We start from the raw sequence: 19,626 nt of genomic DNA, 5'->3' as shown, positions 1-19,626 counted from the left end.
AATACTTAAATTTATAACATATAATTATTTTTGAGTTTATGTTTTAGTCTTTGCTACACCTTTTGCCTCAAGTGACCTTCCTTTTTTTCACATGGTAGAGTCTTACTGTTCTCAAAATTACGTGGATTTTTGGAGGGGAAAGTTTAATTCAAGCAGAGCAACCAAAGGACACGAAGTGGAAGTGACATTTGAATCAGGCTTTAAGTTTTGAGAAGCAGAAACAGAGTCAAATGAGGGAACTGCTGAACTAATACACAATGGACGATCACAAATTCAAGAACTCCACTGTTGCTGAAGAGAGGCGTAACAGCAGGAAAAAGGATGAGTTCGAACATAGAGAGATGAGACATTCTGAATGTCATCCCAAAATTCTAATGAGAGAGGCACTGAAGATTTGAAGAGTGAAAATTAAAAAGAAATAAAAGAAAAAAAAGATGTTTTGGGGAAAGAGTCATGAAAGCAGAACAAAGGATAGATCAGAATAGAAAGATCAGGGAAAACCATTTGGAGAATACGGTAAAAGATGAGTCTGGACTAAGATAGTAGTTTTATCAGACTAATTTCGTTTTACTTTTTCCTAGTCTTTGGTGCTTTAAATATGAATTAGATTACTGAATCCCAGAACTGTAGATGAACTTGAGCTAGAACTTGCTTATTTGCTAATCACATGAGAAAGGTGTGCAGATTTTTTAAGGAGTTACTTTCAAATTTCTAAAAAGTACATATCATATCTTAAGAAACTAACCCACAGTATTTTGCCTTTTGCTACAATTTGATCAGATGAAATTAGTCACACTGTTAAATTGCATTAACACAAGTCAACAGGATGCCAATTTAGCTATGAAATCATAATACTGAAAATTATTTATTTGTTGAAAAAAATAAGTGCAGCTTTTCAAGATGCTTAAACAACTTTCTAGAAGCTATTGCTTGTCTCCACAGCAGTCCTCAGAGGTAGAAGGGTCAAAGACACTCAAAGCTATAAAGAATATTAGAAGTTATTGGCCAGGTGCCGTGGCTTATGCCTGTAATTCCAACAATTTGGGAGGCTGAAGCAGGTGGATTACTTGAGGTCAGGAATTTAAGACCAGCCTGGCCAACATGGTGAAACTCTGTCTCTACTGAAAATACAAAAATTAAGCAGGTGTGATGGTGGGCGCCTGCAATCCCAGCTACTTGAGAGGCTGAGGCAGGAGAATCATGTGAACCTGGGAGGCAGAGGTTGCAGTAAGCCAAGATCATACCACTGCATTCCAGCCTGGATGACAGAGCAAGACTCTGTCTCAAAAAAAAAAAAAAAAAAAAATTAGAAGTTATCTGGTTCAATCTTTTCATGTTTCTAATGAAGAGACTGAGGGAAAGAGATATACAAGGTCACAGGACAAGTCAGTTAATACACTCATTAAGATAAATATTTGTTGAACTTCTACCTTGTACCAGTAATCATGTTGGTTTCAAAACCGGAAATGAATTCCAGGTTTTCAGACTCCCAGCTTTGAACCCTTGTGCTACAACATGTGCAGCCAGGCACTGAATAAGCAAACAATTCACCAGGCACAAATTTCTGTAACTGAGCTCCATGGCCCACTAGTATTGGAATCTTAGGCTCTAACCTAGACCTACTACCTCAGAATCTCTTGCGAAAGGGCTAAAAATGTTGCATTTTAGCAAGTTCCCTGAGGTAATTACATATGAATACAAGGTAATTCTCATTAACCTGAAATGTGAGGAGCACAAGTCAAAGAGAATAGACAGGAAAAAGGAAGGATTTAGGCTGTGCTGAGGCCTTGAGAGCCGCCATTTTGGATGCTGAACCGTGATTCTGAAGTCAGAGTCTGCAGTGTTTGCACCTGGATTCGATCCGGAGAAACAGCACAGCATTCTGGGCTCTGGATTTAAAGCTGAGCGCTTAAGAGTCAATTTGAGATTAGTCATAAATCACCTTAAACTTTTGGAGAAAAAAAAAATGGAACTGGCGCAGAAAGCAAGGAAGGAGATTGCCAACTATCTGGCTGCTGGGAAAGATGAACGAGCTTGGATCCGTATGGAGCACATTATCCGGGAAGACCACCTTGTGGAGGCCATGGAGATCCTGGAGCTGTACTGTGATCTGCTGCTGGCTCGGTTTGGCCTTATCCAGTCTATGAAGGAGCTAGATTCTGGTCTGGCTGAATCTGTGTCTACACTGATCTGGGCTGCTCCTCGACTCCAGTCAGGGTGGCTGAGTTGAAAATAGCTGCTGATCAGCTCTGTGCCAAGTATAGCAAGGAATATGGCACGTTATGTAGGACCAACCAGATTGGAACTGTGAATGACAGGCTAATGCACAAACTGAGTGTGGAAGCCCCACCTAAAATCCTGGTGGAGAGATACCTGATTGAAATTGTGAAGAATTACAATGTACCCTATGAGCCTGACTCTGTGGTCATGGCAGAAGCCCCACCTGGGGTAGAGACAGATCTTATTGATGTTGGGTTCACAATTGATGTGAAGAAAGGAGGCCCTGGAAGAGGAGGAGGAGGGGGTGGTGGCTTCACAGCACCAGTTGGTGGACCTGATGGAACAGTGCCAATGCCCATGCCCATGCATATGCCCATGCCATCTGCAAATACGCCTTTCTCATATCCACTGCCAAAGGGACCATCTGATTTCAATGGATTGCCAGTGGGGACTTACCAGGCCTTTCCCAATATTCATCCACCTCAGATACCAGCAACTCCCCCATCGTATGAATCTGTTGATGACATTAATGCTGATAAAAATATCTCTTCTGCACAGATTGTTGGTCCTGGACCCAAACCAGATGCCTCTGTGAAGCTTCCTTCCAGACCTGTGGATCACTATGACAACTTTGTCCTACCAGAGTTGCCGTCTGTGCCAGACACACTACCAACTGCATCTGCTGGTGCCAACACCTCAGCCTCTGAACACATTGATTTTGATGATCTTTCACAGAGGTTTGAAGAGCTGAAAAAGAAAACACAGGTCTCTTAAACCAGGCAACTTTCACATTCTGGGAGTTGAGACTGAGCAATCTCTCCTTGTAACAAAGAATCTCCATGAAATTCCGTTTCATCTGTTAACTGTCACTGAGCACAACACTCCTCTGGGTTCTCTTCCTGCTCCTCCAGATTCTGCTGCTTTCCAGTTCTCTGTTGATCCTAACAACTGGAGACTGAGGCCGGAGCAGCTGGCTCCTGGCAGCTGTGCTTGTAGGTTTCTTGTCAGAGCGATCCCAGGTTTCCTCCTGGCCTGTCCCACGGTCCCTCCACGGGAGCATGAGAGGATGGGAAGCACTGTGGAGAGACCACCAAAGACGGCTGGACAGTGGGAGAGAGCACCTCATGAAATGTCCCAGCCTCGTGTTGAGGTTCCAGACTTAGGAAAAAACCCATCTGTACAGGCGGACTGTGGTGAATGAAAATCAAGGCCACGGTGTGTGTTTTCTCATGCTCTAATGTGACTGGGAGAGAGAAAATGACTCAGGACGCCATTGTAACTGTTCCTGGAAGCTGGGCCCTATCATTGGCATATACGCTACTCCTTGCCGCAGGGCACTGTCCCACTGGGATCCAGTTGCAAAGTTTGTCTCAACAATTGAAGGCCTCGCTTAGTTATACTGGATTCTCAGGGAGTCCTCTGTGGCATTTTGCTTTGAGTGCTGTATTTCCCTTTCACCAGAGGGCAGCACTGTGGAAATTCCTGTTTTTCCCATAGCATATTCTCTTGGATTGTATTACTGGCAAAGATAGGACAGGTTGCCATTCAAGTCTAAGGTGGGCTTCCAGCTGCCTTAATAGAAGTACTCAAGTCTTTTGGGTAGTGAGCTGGAAAGCCTACAGGAAAAGAGGGGTACCTGTTTTCATTTGAAAACTGATTCATGGAACCTTTAAAACTACTCTCAGATAAATTTTTGGTGCCCATGCAGCTGTAGCTGTTCACTGCTTTCCTGGGTGGATGGGACTCTCATGTTGTAACTTCTGTACTCCTTTGGCGCATAGCTAAGGCCATCCTTCCCCACAGGGTTGACTTTGGGATTGGATATGGCTTTCGCTTCTGAGTAGTATACCTGTACATACCTGTTTCAAGCAGCCTTTCTTTAATATTTTCAGTTGGTTTGTATTCTGTAGCTCAGTACCTGCTAATAAAGTTAAAGATCCTGAAAAAAACAAAAAGGAAGTATTTAGATTTATAATGGAACTTAGGAAGGCAGTTAATACCAGCCAACACATTCCCACAAGCAGGAAATAGACCAATTCTCCAGTCAAAATATATCTCAGAATCTTACCAACCAATTAGTCAGTTACCTATGAATTATACTTCACTACTTACAAATGCTTTCACACACAATATATCATTTGATCAATACAAAAATCCTGTGAATACTGGTGCAATTATCTTCTTTTTCTATTAAAAAAAATAAAGACTATAGCTCAGGGAGTTTAAATAGTTTGCAAGAGGTCACACATGTAAGAGAGGAGGCCAGAATTCCTTTTCACTACACTACAGTTTCCTCATCTGTTAAATAAAGGAGTTGTATTTGGTGGAAATTACAATTCTCTTTATGATGTGTGAAAAATGGGACATGTGCTTGTCAGTGCCTATCCATGTGGTTTAATTCATTGGGGATTCAAAGTCAATGTTCCCTTTGAGGAAACAAGAAATGAAGGCCAAACATGTCTTACCAGATTGACATGCAGAAACTACCTTATAGAAGAGTATCATATGATAACCCAATTTTTGGTGTCTCAGGAGCGTACTCCCATGACTGCTATCTGCCTATCTGCATTCTTTTTCAATAGATGCTTCCTTGCAGGTGTTTTGATGATGTTACAGGTCAGCATTGTCAATGCTCCTTTTTCTCCTGAGAAGAAACTGAGTCTGCATTCCTTCTGCAAACACTAATACCATCTTACATTAAGTTTAGCACTGTGCAGTTTTTAAATGGTCTTCAAAGACTTTTCATCAGATCCCATACAGTTCTTGATTGCCATGTTCTTTTAGCTGTTGAGGCTTCTGAGCTGCTGATTTAAATCCTTCTCAGCCTTGTGTCCAGGGCTCCCCATGAGCCACCCTTCTTAAGATTATGCTTCACCTGTTGTAGCCAGTGCAGCTAACTAGACTTCTGCTTGGTCCCCTGTCTTATTTACCTGAATAAAATCCCAGCCCATTTGAGCCTGGGGTTTTGCTTGCTTCCTCTCCATGACCCCACAGCCTAGAGTCCAGCCCTGGAACCTTAAGCAGAGCCTAATTCCTTGATAATAGAGTTCTCTGAGGCTGTAAACTTGACTGGATGCCCAAATATTGTCTTCTCAACCCCCTACCATAATACTCAAACTCCTCTATAGGAAAGCACTTCCCCAAAATTTAATGCCAAACACCTGAAATGCTAACAGCTTAATAATAACAGCAATATAGCTTACTGTGTCCAGGAGCTTTCCAAGTGCTTTATATGTATTATCTCACAATTATACTATAGGAAAAATATTACTTTCATTTTACAGATAAGAGAACTGAGGCTTAGGGAGATTAAGTATAGGCTGAGTATCTCTTATTCAAAATGCTTGGGACAGGAAGTGTTTTGGAATTCAGATTTTTTCAGATTTGGGGATATTTGCATGTAGATTTCCCAGCTGGGCATTCCTAACCTGAAAATCTAAAATGTGAAATGTTCTAGTGAGCACTTTCTCTGGACATGACCTTTGAGCACCATGTCGGTGCTCAAAAAGTTTCAGATTTTGGAGCATTTTCGATTTTAGATTTTCAGATTAGGAATGCTCAACCTGAACTGACTCAAGTTTACAAAGTTAATAAATGAAAGATTTAAACTCAGATCTGTTAAACTTTAAAATCCATATTCTTCACTAGCAGCTGAACAGGTTAACTTAATCCTCACCTGCCTTTCATCATAACCTTCCTATAAATATTGAACTAGGTTGGCTGGCCTAAAATTTCTAACTGCATGATCTGTGATTGAGTTCCTGCTTGCCATTGTCTCATCCCAGTGGGTGGATAGAATCCCATGTTCCAGCCTCTCCCAGTCATTAAATCCCACTGAAGTTAATCAGGCCATGCCTAGAATTATTCCAACATATGACATGTCCTCGATTTGATCCTCCCAAAATCTTAGTGGAATTGACACCACATAAATCATAAGTCCCACGCCCTAGATGAGAGTGGCCAAGACACAAACAGTTACTTTGAATAGTCCAGGTTAAGCATAGCTAGCCAGTGCCAAAGCCATGACCAGACCCAGGTTTCCTGACTCAAATACTAAAGATTCATGCATTAAATTCACACCAAATACATTTAAGTTAGATAAGGCATACAGAAAACACACACACAGAGTTCAATACATCACTATGTTGAAGTGCATATAAATGCAGCTCTGTACAGTTCATTGGGGCTAAGATGTTACCATTCTCTTCACCATTACTCATCACCTTTTTATACCACATTAGCTTATATGCTAGAACAATGCTAATCCATGAAGTGTGGGAGGCAGTCACATTCAATGATCTAGAGCCTATGACCCAATGCATCTGAATGACATGATATAATTAATGGAAGGAAGAGGAACAAAGGAATGAAGTAAGAGGAAAGTGAGTAAGAGCCCTGGGTGGTTCTGAACAGAAATCAGGAAAGGAAAAATTCTGTTAATGGGATTGAAAGTTTACTATGGTAAAACAGATTTTTCCAAGGTTAGCCTAGATTTCTCAAACTATTTTTGGCTGAGCCATGTCAACATCTGACCAGGCCCCACAATAGCAAATGCAATCAACAGTGTTGATGAAAACTCAATAAACATGGAGGTTTTGCCCAACCCTTGATATTTTTCACTGAAAACTTATAAGTAGACAAGAAACTTTCAGAGACCACTCATTCTGTACCCTTGCTTGGAGACACTGTTCCCTCCACTCGGCTTCTCAGAGTGGTGTAGAATCTAAGTAGGAAGGGCCTCAAGTGGCATCTCTTTCAATGCCTTCATTTTACAGGTGATGCAACTAGGCACAGAAAGAATAAATGACTTGCCCAAGGTCACACAGTGAGTCATTGTCAAAGCTGAGGCACAAGAACCCAATGTACTCTTCCTCTCAGGAGTTATATAATTCATGTTTTTATTATTAGTTTATATTTTATGTTATTAGCATGATACAAAATAGTCAGTTGTGAACTACAGCAAATGAAAGCAAGATACTAGGATGATTATTGTGTTTTGAGCATCGTGAATGTTTTTTTGTGAGAAGGAATGGTGAAAAATTGGTATATCTAACTGGCTACTATTTTTCTATTTCTTTTCAGTTTTTAGAGTATGAAATGATGAACTGATCAACTAATTAATTAAATGGAGGATTAGTCCTTAAATTAAAGGTGGGTTACACCAGACCACTTTAAGATCCCTGGAAACATTGAGACTCTACGACCCTGAATAGAGAGGGGCATGAACCCTGGACTCCTACTCCAAAATTACATATCAGTTGATATCCCAACTCAAACTTGACCAGTTTAAATTAAACTCTTTCTGTAAAAATAAAAATAAAAAGCATCATACTCTTTTTGTTTAAAGAATAAAAAACCTGACTAGCTCTGCAACCATGGATAAATCAGTTAATCTTTGTGAGCTTCCCTTTCTTTATTCAGATAAAAAACCCAATAAGCCCTATATAAGCCTCAACGTTATAAGGAATATATGAGGTTGTGTATTTAGCAACAATTTTATTTTGTATTCTAGTATTATTAATATTAGTCTATACAGTAATTATAAAAATTTAAATACTATATATGTATGTATATGTTCATATATATGTGTGTATGTCTATATTTATGTTTATGTATATATATATATATATCTCTGCAGGTACATATTTATGGACACATACATGTACAAATGTAAGTATGTATATTCGTATATATTTCTGCTTTGGCTCCGTGCCGAGCTTAAGCGAACTTCACCCTCTTATTATAATTCTCCCATAGGGCATACCATACCTGTTTAATTTTACTTCCTATGAACAGTCATCTTCTTCTCCTTCTTCCTGCATGTTTCTGCTAAGGTTCATGCAGCTGACATTCATGGAGGTAAAATGGCTCACCTCCTACCTCTATGGCTGTTAAGTCTTAGTATTCTGTTTTTCAGTATTCTGTTTTGTGATTTAAGTTTCAAGTGACTTTTTAAAAGAACAAATACGTTTTGCATCTATTTTTTTTGTTTTTTTTTCTTCAAGAACTGCTTGCATTTTTAATAGAAAATGTGTCTGCACTTTTTATTACAATGCTAGATATGAAACTTATGAATTAGAAGCCTTTGAACTGAGGATGTGGTCATTTTCCAGTCTTTAATTTACAGATGAGACAGGAATAATCAGCTATAATCCTCTCCGTATATACAATGACTAGCATAAATTAGGGGTTCAAGGTTTGAAGAGCTGACATTTTCATGCTGAAGTACTATTAGCATTGAAAGTGAATTTTAAAAATACCTGGTAAACTTAGAAAAGGAGAAAGTTCCTCAAATTACTGCCTGGGAAGCAGTGGCAAAGAACCAATCCTGAAGATGGGTGGAGGTGGGAGAGCATAATGAATGAATAAATTATTAGCTTTAGCTAATAGTCATCTCTTATTAACACATTCACCTCTTCCATGTTGAATGTGCTTTTCTTATTTACAAAGATCTTTTACTTACCATATCTCATTTCAGCCTCATACTAACACTCCTAGAGAGGCAAGTCAATATGGGATTTTTGTCATTTTGCAAACAGGCATCTAAAGTTTAATAAGGTTAAGTATTTTGCCTGAGGACTCCTGTATAGGGACTGGAGAAGTCCAGACCTAGTTAAAGACTTTATCTAAAATATAAACTTTATTTTCCAGGACTCAATATCAGCTGCTTCACTACTTTTTGTTCTCAAAGCACCCTATTTTATAATTATAAAATAAATTTGTAGAATTCCACAACTCAAAAGTTGTATCCTTATTTATGCAGTCAAGCCGTAATACCTTATGTGCCTGTGGACTCTAGCAGCTTACAAAACCTCAGTGACCCTTATCAGAAACCACTATGTTAACACGGTTTGAAAAGCAATCTATCTGAAGGGAGCTTGTTTCAATTACAAGATCTTAATCAGCAAGAGGTGTATTATCTCATATAACAGGAAGTCCAGAGGTGGAGCAGGCCTCAAGACTGGGTGACTCAGTAGTAAGGTTTGCATCATCCACAGTCTGGAGGCCAACTGGCTGCAGTTTAGTTCTAGGCATCGAACCACAGGAAAAAAGACCATCTCTTCTTCAGGCACTGTAAATCTTAGACATTTTTAGAAAAAGCTTATGACAGACATCCCATTTACCTCTTTTGAGTTTAGGTAATTCCTAAGCTAATCTCTGGCAAAGTCAGTAGAATTTCCCTCACATCACTCAGGACCAGCCTGGAGCTTCTGATAAAATCAGCTTCTCTGGAAGCAGAGGGCTAAGAAACAGATGAATGGGGAACAAAATTAGCATCTGCTAGGTGAAGAGTGAAATACATGCTGAGTAAAGATATAACAGTGCTCACCAGAGAATAACAGGTGGGCATATCTACAATGTAGGAACAGGACTCACTTGAAAGAATGCTGAGTGGAAGTCCTCATATTAGACAATAGAAGTTACTTCATAAATGTCTTTAAAACATATGTCAACATCTGACATTTTAGGGTGGCAATACAATAAATGCCTTTTCATCATTTATTAAAAGTTAATTAACTTGAATGCCAGAAGATTATCATTTATAAAAGATGTAAAAACTGCAATAACAGCATATTAGTTTTAGTAATAATTCATTCACCAAATTCCTAACAAATTCACGAGCATGTGCTATATGCTGGATAGCATTCTAGGTACTGGCATACCAACATAGATTAATCATTGTATGTATTGATGGTTGGGGGAAGATAGATGAAAATTACTATAATATATTTCTTCTTATACTGTACAATAGTATGGAAGGATAGCCTAATATACTTGATTCAGGCTAATGGATGTGTGTATACAGTTATAAAGAGAAATTGTTAATAAATATAAGAAATAAATGTATGCCTACTTTCATCTCAGCAGTAGTAGATTGGAGAATCTTTATTGTTGACCCCATTATGTATAAATGATTTCATCAGTCTAAGTATTGTAAACTTTATACTCCAGTTGAAAATGGAATTGCATAAAGACATGGATCAGTAGCAGGGCTAGTTCCCCAAGTGCAACTCTAACAAGACCAGTGCAAATGACAGTTAGCTAACTACAAACTGTATTTGCTGAAGATTTAACAGACAACGCTCTCAAAAGAATACTCCAATAATTTAAACATGGAGCTCAATGCTTAGTTAGAAATTAATAATAGTAAATCATATACCTTGTAGTAAGTACTTAGTTTACAAATAAAGTCTTAATTATCAGAAAGCCTGGAATTAGGTGTTGTTATTGTTATCACTGCTTTTTACAGATTGGGAAACTGAAACTCAAAGGACATTAAGCAATTTGCCCAGGTATATAAGCAATGACAGATGAAAGATCTGAACCCAGACTCTTCTGTCTCCAAAGCCTATGCTTTTTAATCATTCAACTTATGTTTTTCAAAATGTGGTCTATGGTCAGCTACATCAATAGCATTTGGGATACTTGTTAAAAATGCAAACTCTTTAGTCCCATCTGGGCCCACCGAATTAGAATCTTTGAGATGGAGCCAAAAGTTGTGCATTTCACTGGGATTTTTGCCTACTGTCTGTTAACACATTGCTGAGCTACTCTGCCTTATGAAATTTAAGAGACTATTATGGAAAAAAGATTAAAATCTTACTAGTAAGCACACATGAACAAACACTCTGAAGTTTATCTTACCTGGAAGCTTTCATTATGTAGATAGGAAAATCCACCGACTTAAAGATTAGAACCTAAGTTGTACATCACAATCCCAAAATTACAACAGGTGGGAGTACCTGCTGATAGCTGAGACTCCTGGAGCTTTTCTTCTCCTCTTGACTCCAATAGGCTCTATAAATTTGGAGAAGTCACTTTTTAATCCCTGGATATTAGTTTCTTTACTGTTAGCTTCTGGTGCACTAATCTGTCCCTCTTAAGAATGATACTGAGATCCACTCAAGAAAAGAACTTTCCCAGAGCATACAGCTCAACCAAATGCCTCCAGCATTTCTAGCTCACAACAAAGAAATGTCCACCAAGGAAAGGTAACATAACATCACTTCTCACTTGTTTATTCAAATGCCCTTGCATTTTCTTATTATTATTTTCTACCATCCCAAAATTCTTCCAGGAGCAAAACTGGATATAACAAATAAATAAATGTCCTTGTTTCTTTCAGATAGCAAGAAAAGTAACAGGTTCAATAAAGTTTCTTCAAATAATTAAGGTGATAGAGGTAGAAGAGAATTAATAAAAACTTATTTAACCCTCTCTAATTTTTGTAGGTGATAAAACAAGCCAGTGGCTGGAGCAGGTGAAATACTCCAATGTTACTGCATGATACAGCTAGGCTCTGTTTCCCCACCCAAATTTCATCTTGAAATCCTCGCAGTTGAGGGAGGAACCAGGTAGGAGGTGACTGGATCATGAGTGATTTCCTCCATGCTGTTCTCAAGATGGTGAGTGAGTTCTCACAAGATCTGATGGTTTTCTAAGGCAGTTTTTTCTGCTGTTGCTTATTTTCTCTCTCTCTCTCTCTCTCTCTCTCTCTCTCTCTCTCTCTCTCTCTCTCTCTCTCTCTCATCTTCCACCATGTAAGACATGCCTGCTTCCCCTTCGACCACAATTGTGAGTTCCCTGAGGCCTACCTAGCCATGCGGAACTATAAGTCAATTAAACCTGCTTTGTTTATAAATCACCCAGTTGCGGATAGTATCTTTCTAGCAATGTAAAGAAAGATTAATACACTGTCCTACATCAGATGAATGCTTAGGCCTCCTAGTCTCTGCTTCCTCAAAACAAAGTGCTGCTATTGCCGCTGCTCTTCATCCATGGTTCCATGGCAGGGCAGGACAGGGGAGTATTTTTCAAATTTTGGGACCCCCTGCCTTACCAACCTAGAAGAAGATTGAATTGGTTTTAGATTATGTTGAGTCATAGAGTGGAAAACTAAATTCTTACTGATTCGTTTTTGATCCTTTTACTTCCTTCAAAGAGAAAGTCTCAGAATGGTGCTAATATAGCCTTAGGAACTCCACAGATTGATGACCTCCCTTTTTAAGAAATTGAGAGCAATCAGTTCATTTCATTGTATGTATTCTTATAATTACCTTCTCTTTATGGCAACTGATACAAGATTTCTGAATATGATAATGATATGAACTTTTCTTCTAAAATAAATCGAGTCAAAGAAAAATATTAAGCAAATGACAGAACATGTAACATGAGTTTCTGAAATCTTGAAAATGGTACAAGAATGATTAAAGTATGGCAGAAATTGACAGAAAAGTTTGGACACAGGCTTTGGAGTCAAACACACTTGGTTTTCTAACCCAACTTCTAGATGTTAAGTTTGAGGTAGTTTCTATAGTCCTTCAGGGATGCACTTTCACAACTGGCAAAAGTGGCAAATTAGAAGCGTCTATCCATGGTTGGGTATGAGGGTTAGTATAGTGATAACTGTTAGTCTTCTGCTCTAGTGCGTGGTACATAGGAGGAGTTCAGTAAGTACTGTTACCTTATCATCAGCGGCAGCACTAACATCACCTTGGCCATGAAATCTTCTAAGATCACAGATTGTTAAATCTGGGGAATTTTTTTAAATCACTAAAGTGCATCTAATCTAAACTTTCCCAGGTCCAACTGCTCAAGGCTTAAATTTCCCCTAGAAGTATTTTTAATTTGTGGTTTATGACTGACTATATGTTTTAATGCTTTATTAATCTCTAGCTAAAGTTTATCCCACTCATTAAAGATGATAGTGGCAGTAGTATACGCAGTATAAGGAGTCCCCTCACTCTGTCACCAATAGATATTTCACATTATATTTTTTAAAATATGGTTTATAATTTTCACTATTTAAAAATCACGAGGCAATTACTAGGGGGGACTATAATCAACAGATTAAAGAACAAGCAAATGCGTGACTAGATCACAAATTTGCAATGCTTTGATAACTGTGTTTCAATATGTTGGTTTCTTTGTAATCATATGATTTATGTTATCCATTTATAAGTGTTCTGAGAAGCAAACTAGAGGTGTCATCCCACCACCACAGGTGTCCTTGGCACATACACAAAACATTTAAAGACCCCTGCTGTACAGCCTTGCCACAATGTGGCCCTGTAGACTGCTTGTATACCTAAGAAGATTTCCCGTCTTTAAAGACAATCAGTAATTCCACATCTGCCTGTATGAGTTTTTAAAACAGTAGACAACGGATTCCACTTGGTGGTAATGGAAGCAGGAACCACTGTGCTAAACCACACTTCGAAAGAAAAAGAAAGGAAACTAATTATGACACTCACTTTGCAAAATATCTGAGTTACCAGCCAAGAGAAATACTGAAAGAGCCAGTCAAATTTCCAATATTTAAATTACCTAGAAAATAAATATAGCAGGTTTGTATTCAGTTTCAGAGTGTATTCTATCTATAGACTACTTTCTTATTTATTTAAGACAGAAGCTACATATTGTTGCATTGTTCATTAATTACTTGCCTTGCTAAACAAAGGGGTATGAAAAAAGGATCAATTTGCAATCATTTCAACCAATCCGTCTGCTCTAGAGAGACATGTAAATAATTAAATCAAAATTTAACTTGTTCCAAATTATTCTATTTATAGAAATGAATCATCACTCAAAATATATCTGTGATATGTGCAGTAGTTCATAAATTGGGCAGCAAGTATTTTTATCTTCTTAGAAGTAGGAGAGTTATCTAACTTATGACACATCAACAGACCAGAGAGATTAAGTCAGTGGCAGAGCAATGTGCAGATCCAGGGCAGTCTTGCTTCCAATGTAATGCTCTCCCCAACATTCATGGCCAGAGAGAAAGAGAGAAGGAATTTAGGATGATGGGTAGACAGAGAAAGGAAAAGAGATGGTTTTCCAGGATTTTTCCTTAGTTCAGCTGAAGACAGGGTTCTTGTCCATCCCACAGCCACGAAAATTTAGACTCATAGAAAGTTTAAAGAATGAATAAAGCAGGGTTTTATTGGATGCAAAGGAAACAAGGAGAAACAGGGACTCTTGCAAGGCCAGAGTCCCTCCTCTAGAGTACTTCTCACCAGACAGTTTGAATTCCAGGTTCCACATGCAAGAGGTGGGGCCGGGATCCTCAGTGCTGCAAAGAACATAAACTTCCCAAGGCTCCACCTCAGTGGGCAGGTTGGTCAGAGCTTCTCCAGGGACTCCCTGCCACCTGGCTGTCTCATTCCCCCATCTAAAGAAGTACATCTACCTGCCATTAGACTAAGGATAAAGATGAAGATGGATCTTAACTGTTTCCTGCTAACAGGGGGTACTGTTTTGGGGAAACAGCAGTCAGATCTCCCTCAGAGACCAATGTAAGAGTTCCTGGAGAAGGGGCCATCATCAGAGGCTCTGGTCGCATGACTATTTGGAGTCTGATGGCCTGAAGGCAAGAACAGACAAACAGGGTTATTAGAAAACATGTATCAAAATGTAACAAGGAGAGAGGTAAGGACAGCTCGAAATTCTGAGGCCTTTTACTGATTTGCATAAGGGGAGGGAGGCCAATACCCTAAGTGGCAAATAATTTTACCCTTTGGCCAGCTTGTTGGGCTTCTGTGCTCCCTTCTCCTCAGCCCAGTTCTAAGCGAACCACTTTAAGATTTGGGAAATTAACTCTTTACAGTTTGGAGGATGCATTTGCAGAGAGAGTCCCATCATAGGCACAATTACCCAAAGTACTGACTGAAAAAAGGGCTGAGGAGGAGAAAGGTGAAAGAAGGTGCTTCTCAAAGGAGTCCCAGGGGTTCAGATTTGAAAAGGGTACAGACTGAAGATGGCTACCCATCTAGAAAGAGGAGAGCAGGCATCCCTGGTTCCCTTCTCTTTCTAGCAGATACCTGGGGTACATACATTAGGGAAAGAGGGAAAAGTGTCCTCTTTCCGTCTTCCTTCCTAGCATCCCCAAGTCCCAGGAATGTTGGGAGGCATCACCATAAGTGCCAAAGCAGCTTGCACCCATGAATCATGAAGGGCCTGGAGAATAGAAATTATCTTTCCCACCTACTGCCAGTAGCCTTGGGGTTCCCTAGACCTCATGCCATGAACACCAATGTGGCCTTTATCCATGAAACAGGAAGCTTGGGGTTGGCTTAATCGGCAGGAATCAGCCATGTTCACCAGTACTGTGTCTTTTAACCTCTGTATCAGCTGCCTCTGGACCCCTCAGATCCAGTTTTTTACCTAGGGCTTTGAGTCAAAGCTTGGAATTGAGCCTGGGACAAGAATGTGTCCCAGGGCAGGAGGTTTGCATGATCTCCGTATAAGCCAAATGCTAAGGTGAAACTGTGGAACCGAGTCCTCCTCCAACAAGGGAGAGTCAAGAATGTCTTGTGATACAACCAGATAACTGGTAGTTATAGTTATACTTACTAGGATTTGGGTGCATGGTGCTTGGCTTTGGTTAGTTCCCTTGGTCTTACTTTCCCAGAGAAAACCTCCAAGTGATAGACATGTTATTTATTCTCACCACCAGGCAGGATTTTCAGGGTAATTGCTCAGAACTAGAATATTAATTCAGATTTTTACATTACCCATCCCTCTTGTCCCTTCTGAGCCGCAGCTGGAGACTCCTAGTTGGTTCATAGGAACCAGCAAGGTTAGTCTAAAATGTAGGCTAAAAATTTAAACAACTAGTGAGTTTAGAATTTAATGACAAATAAATAAGTTTCTCCCCAGTTCTCATTTTTGTCAAAAAAACTATAACAAGAACTGAGTGGTTTGCAAAACAGACTTCAGTCTTATGCTTGGCCTGATTATTTGCATAAAGTGCAGCAAGAATAATTATTTCTACATATGCCTTTTGGATTGGCTTTGAAGGAAGTTTGTTCCACAAGGAATCTCAGATAAAACCTTTTAAAGCTGAGCCCAACCATGGGTTTGCATCCTCAAACACCTGTGAGTTTGGTGAGTCTCTCCTCTTAAGGTCCCAAGATAAATTTGGAGCTCCTAGCCCTGTTAGAAAGTGGAATTCTTTACTGACCATAGGTCAGGAACCCTGTACAGGGACTGCATAGGCAAGGGTATGAGGCCAGTTTCCCCACTGGGCTTTTATTGGCTTTGCAAGTTGAGATTCACTCCTTAAAGGGAAGCATGCCTTTCCAGCCAAAGCCTTGCTAAAATTACCAGTTTCTCTAATTGTGTCCTGTTGCAAAAGAAAATTGGAATCTTACTGCACTGATGCAAACAACTATATTGCCATAAGTTAAAAACACTCACAGATAGGTCAGAAATTTTAGAGGAACCAGGCAGAGAGAAACAAATATTGCTCTAAATTTTGTTCACAGAAGTATAACTTACTGAATTATTAAAGGCTGTAGATAGTTCAAAATAAGTTTCCTTCACTCTGAAAAACAAAACAAGGATCAGCAATATTCCAAGCAAAAGTCAAAAAGTTTTTTTCAGCTTCCTGAGTTCAGTCCATTTAGTTGTCTTGTTTTGCTTGATATTTGTAAACATTTTAGCTCTTCATGAGCCCTGTGCATCTTTTTACTCAAGTGTCACAATCCCCAGAGTTATCAGAAGCCTGTACTTCACAGCATCTGTTGTAGTTCTATAGCTCATTTTAAACCATCGTTTGAAAATCATTAAAGCAAGACAACAATTTTCTGTGAATAGCAAAATGTCCAGGGGGGTTACAGTTAGAAATACAATTAACAAAAAAGTTTGGTTATCTCTATGGTTTACAATAATTTAACATGATAACCTTAATTATAATTAGATAGCACATACTCAGACATTAGAATTTTAGAAATTCCATAAAATTGGAACATATAGCAACATTATTCATAAAAATAGAGGCCGGGCGCGGTGGCTCAAGACTGTAATCCCAGCACTTTGGGAGGCCGAGGCGGGTGGATCATGAGGTAGAGAGATCGAGACCAACCTGGTCAACATGGTGAAACCCTGTCTCTACTAAAAATACAAAAAATTAGCTGGGCATGGTGGCGGGTGCCTGTAATCCCAGCTACTCAGGAGGCTGAGGCAGGAGAATTGCCTGAACCCAGGAGGCGGAGGTTGCGGTGAGCCGAGATTGCGCCATTGCACTCCAGCCTGGGTAACAAGAGTGAAACTCTGTCTCAAAAAAAAAAAAAAAAATATATATATATATATATATAACCTAAAGAAGACTGAACATTATTTTTCTAACCCCTAAACATGTCTGTCAGGGTCACCACCTGCAGGGTTCTATCCTGCAGACCCTGACTCAGTGACAGATGAATAAAGTACATTGACACGCAGGCAGCCTTGGCCTTGCCCTTGCCCTCTCTCAAACCACTCCCCAAGAGAGTAGAGGCATCATTTTCCTAATGGAAGATCTGACCATGCCACTTTGAGGCAAAATAGAATTCAAAGCTTTGGGGCTAAGATGGACTTTAAAATCCATCTTGGTCTGACTACTGCTTATTTCTGGTATACTAAACCAGGCTTCTACCAGCTTTTCAGAAACAATTGTTAAATAGGCAGAAATTCTGCAAGTCAGTTGATGAACTGTTGGTAACTTGAATTTGGTCATGGTGGAAATACTGATCGGAAACTGGCATGAAAAATATATACAAAGCTGTTTTTTTAAGAACAGATTTACCAATACACCACTGATTCATCATTTAACCACACATCTAACCTCATCCTCCCACTTCTCAATCTTGCTGAACTGCTTTCTGTTCTTCAATAAATTGTGCTATTGCTTTGCCGAGAACACAACTTTCCTTTTTCTCTGTCCCTTGCCATACTCTCAATAATCTTCCTAGTTGCAGTTTCTTTGTTAAATATTAAATATTTCTTCCTGACATACGTTGCCTTCTAACCCTCCTCCCTTAACGCCTAGGTGAAAAGTTTCACTTATTCCCTCAGATGGCACACCATGCTTTCTACTGTTGAGACAGTGCTGGCTTTGCCCTATTTCTTTTTAGCTTGTGTAACTAAACTTATTAGCTACACTGAATGCAAGAACTCCATCTTTTCTTTATTGTAATTCCATTCTTTATCATGTGTCTGACATCTAGTAAATACTCAATATTTGTTAAGTAAGATAAATGACTAGAGTTAAAATCTCTAAAAAATGAGACTTTTTACTTATTCATTTTTAGAGGTAGAGCCCCAAGAATTGAGAAAATTATTATTAAACCAGAGAAAAAATCCTTGAAAGAAATAAAAGAAAAAACCAGGGTCTTAAGAGAGAGTGTTGTCAGTTTATTTCTGGTTCTAGCCCAAGGATGACAAGTATCTGTCCAGACAGCACTGCCCCTTGCCAAAGGCATGAGAAGCTTCCCTGCTTAATCTCTGACCCCTTTTCCACTGAGCCTAGGCGATTCCTCTACGTCAGGGCCAATGCTATTAACCAACCTGGAATTCACGTTGAAACTCATCTGCCAACCTGGAGGAGGTCATGAGACACAATGACTACTGCCTGCCTGCCAGAGGCTTCTCTGCCCTACTTTAGTGTCTTACCCTACTGCCTTCCTGCCAGAGGCTTCTCTGCCCTACTTTAGTGTCTTACCCGCCTACTCTTTTTGGTCAGGTTTGAAACTGAAAGAAGTGAAGAAAAGGAAGAGGAAATGAGGAAGCCGTGTGGGAGGAGTAGTTAAAAGAGGTGGCTGGGGAGGCCACTCATAAACTGTTCTCACATTCCATCTCCTCCCCTTTCTTTCCTTGAGATTTTTCTTCTGGGTCGTATTCTCTCTGCAGTTATTCTCCACCTGCCTATCTCACTGCCTGTTTTTGACTGTTTTTCCATCCATTTCCCTCTGCAGCAGCTTCCCGTTTCCTCTCTACTCCTTTTCCTGGTCCCTCTGTCTTCCCTTGTCTATTGCTGTCCTCTTTTTTTCCCCAACTTCTCCTTTTTTACATTTCCTCTTCCCTTTTAACAGATTCCACTTTCTCTCTCTGATTTTTTTTCAGTCTCTTCTATCTCATTTTTCTCTATTATCTCTCAAGTAAATTCTAGAATTCCTTTGTTTTGAACAGTTTTCCTCTACCCCTTCCTCTGATCCTACTTATCTTTCAAGTTTCAGTTTCCATGTCACTTTTTTCCTGACATCCATCTCCCTCTAACTTGCAATTTCCAAAAGGGAAGGAAGAACTATTTTAGAGCACATGTATTTTCTGATGGAATTTTTAATTAAGTATCAAAGCATTTTATTTCATCTGAAGGCAATAGATTATTTTAAAAAAACATTGTATTACATACATATTAATATTACCTTAAAATTATTTTATATCTGGTTTTACAAATCTTACATTCCTTGTAAATAATTTTATCAAATATAGCAGATGACAATGGCATTTTTAAAAATCTTGTCCTTTCTTGTTATGGTGACTACTATGTATACATTGTTTAATAATTACTCAAGTTCTAAAGCCTATGCTTTTCCTGTCCAGTCCTATACTTAATCTGATTTCTAAAAGCAATTCATGGGAAGC

General features: G+C 39.2%; 1 long non-coding RNA gene and 1 pseudogene across 2 annotated transcripts; one reads left to right on the top strand and one right to left on the bottom strand.

Annotated features, from left to right (window-relative positions):
- The first annotated feature begins 1,789 nt into the window (after positions 1–1,789).
- Positions 1,790–4,175, top strand: LOC103789807 (IST1 homolog pseudogene; annotated as a pseudogene). The gene has a single exon (XR_013532484.1). The product of XR_013532484.1 is annotated as an IST1 homolog pseudogene (transcript).
- Positions 4,176–14,162: 9,987 nt separating this feature from the next.
- On the bottom strand, positions 14,163–18,604 carry LOC118148757 (uncharacterized). The gene is made up of 3 exons (XR_004735659.3): positions 18,550–18,604; positions 16,504–16,549; positions 14,163–14,587 (listed from the first exon to the last, which is right to left on the bottom strand). It is a non-coding gene; the product is annotated as an uncharacterized LOC118148757 (long non-coding RNA).
- Positions 18,605–19,626: the final 1,022 nt, after the last annotated feature.

Source organism: Callithrix jacchus, chromosome 2 (genome assembly GCF_049354715.1).
Source record: "Callithrix jacchus isolate 240 chromosome 2, calJac240_pri, whole genome shotgun sequence".
Classification (NCBI taxonomy): domain Eukaryota; kingdom Metazoa; phylum Chordata; class Mammalia; order Primates; family Cebidae; genus Callithrix; species Callithrix jacchus.
Note: the sequence above shows the minus strand (reverse complement) of the source record. Positions and strands in the feature narration are given on the sequence as shown.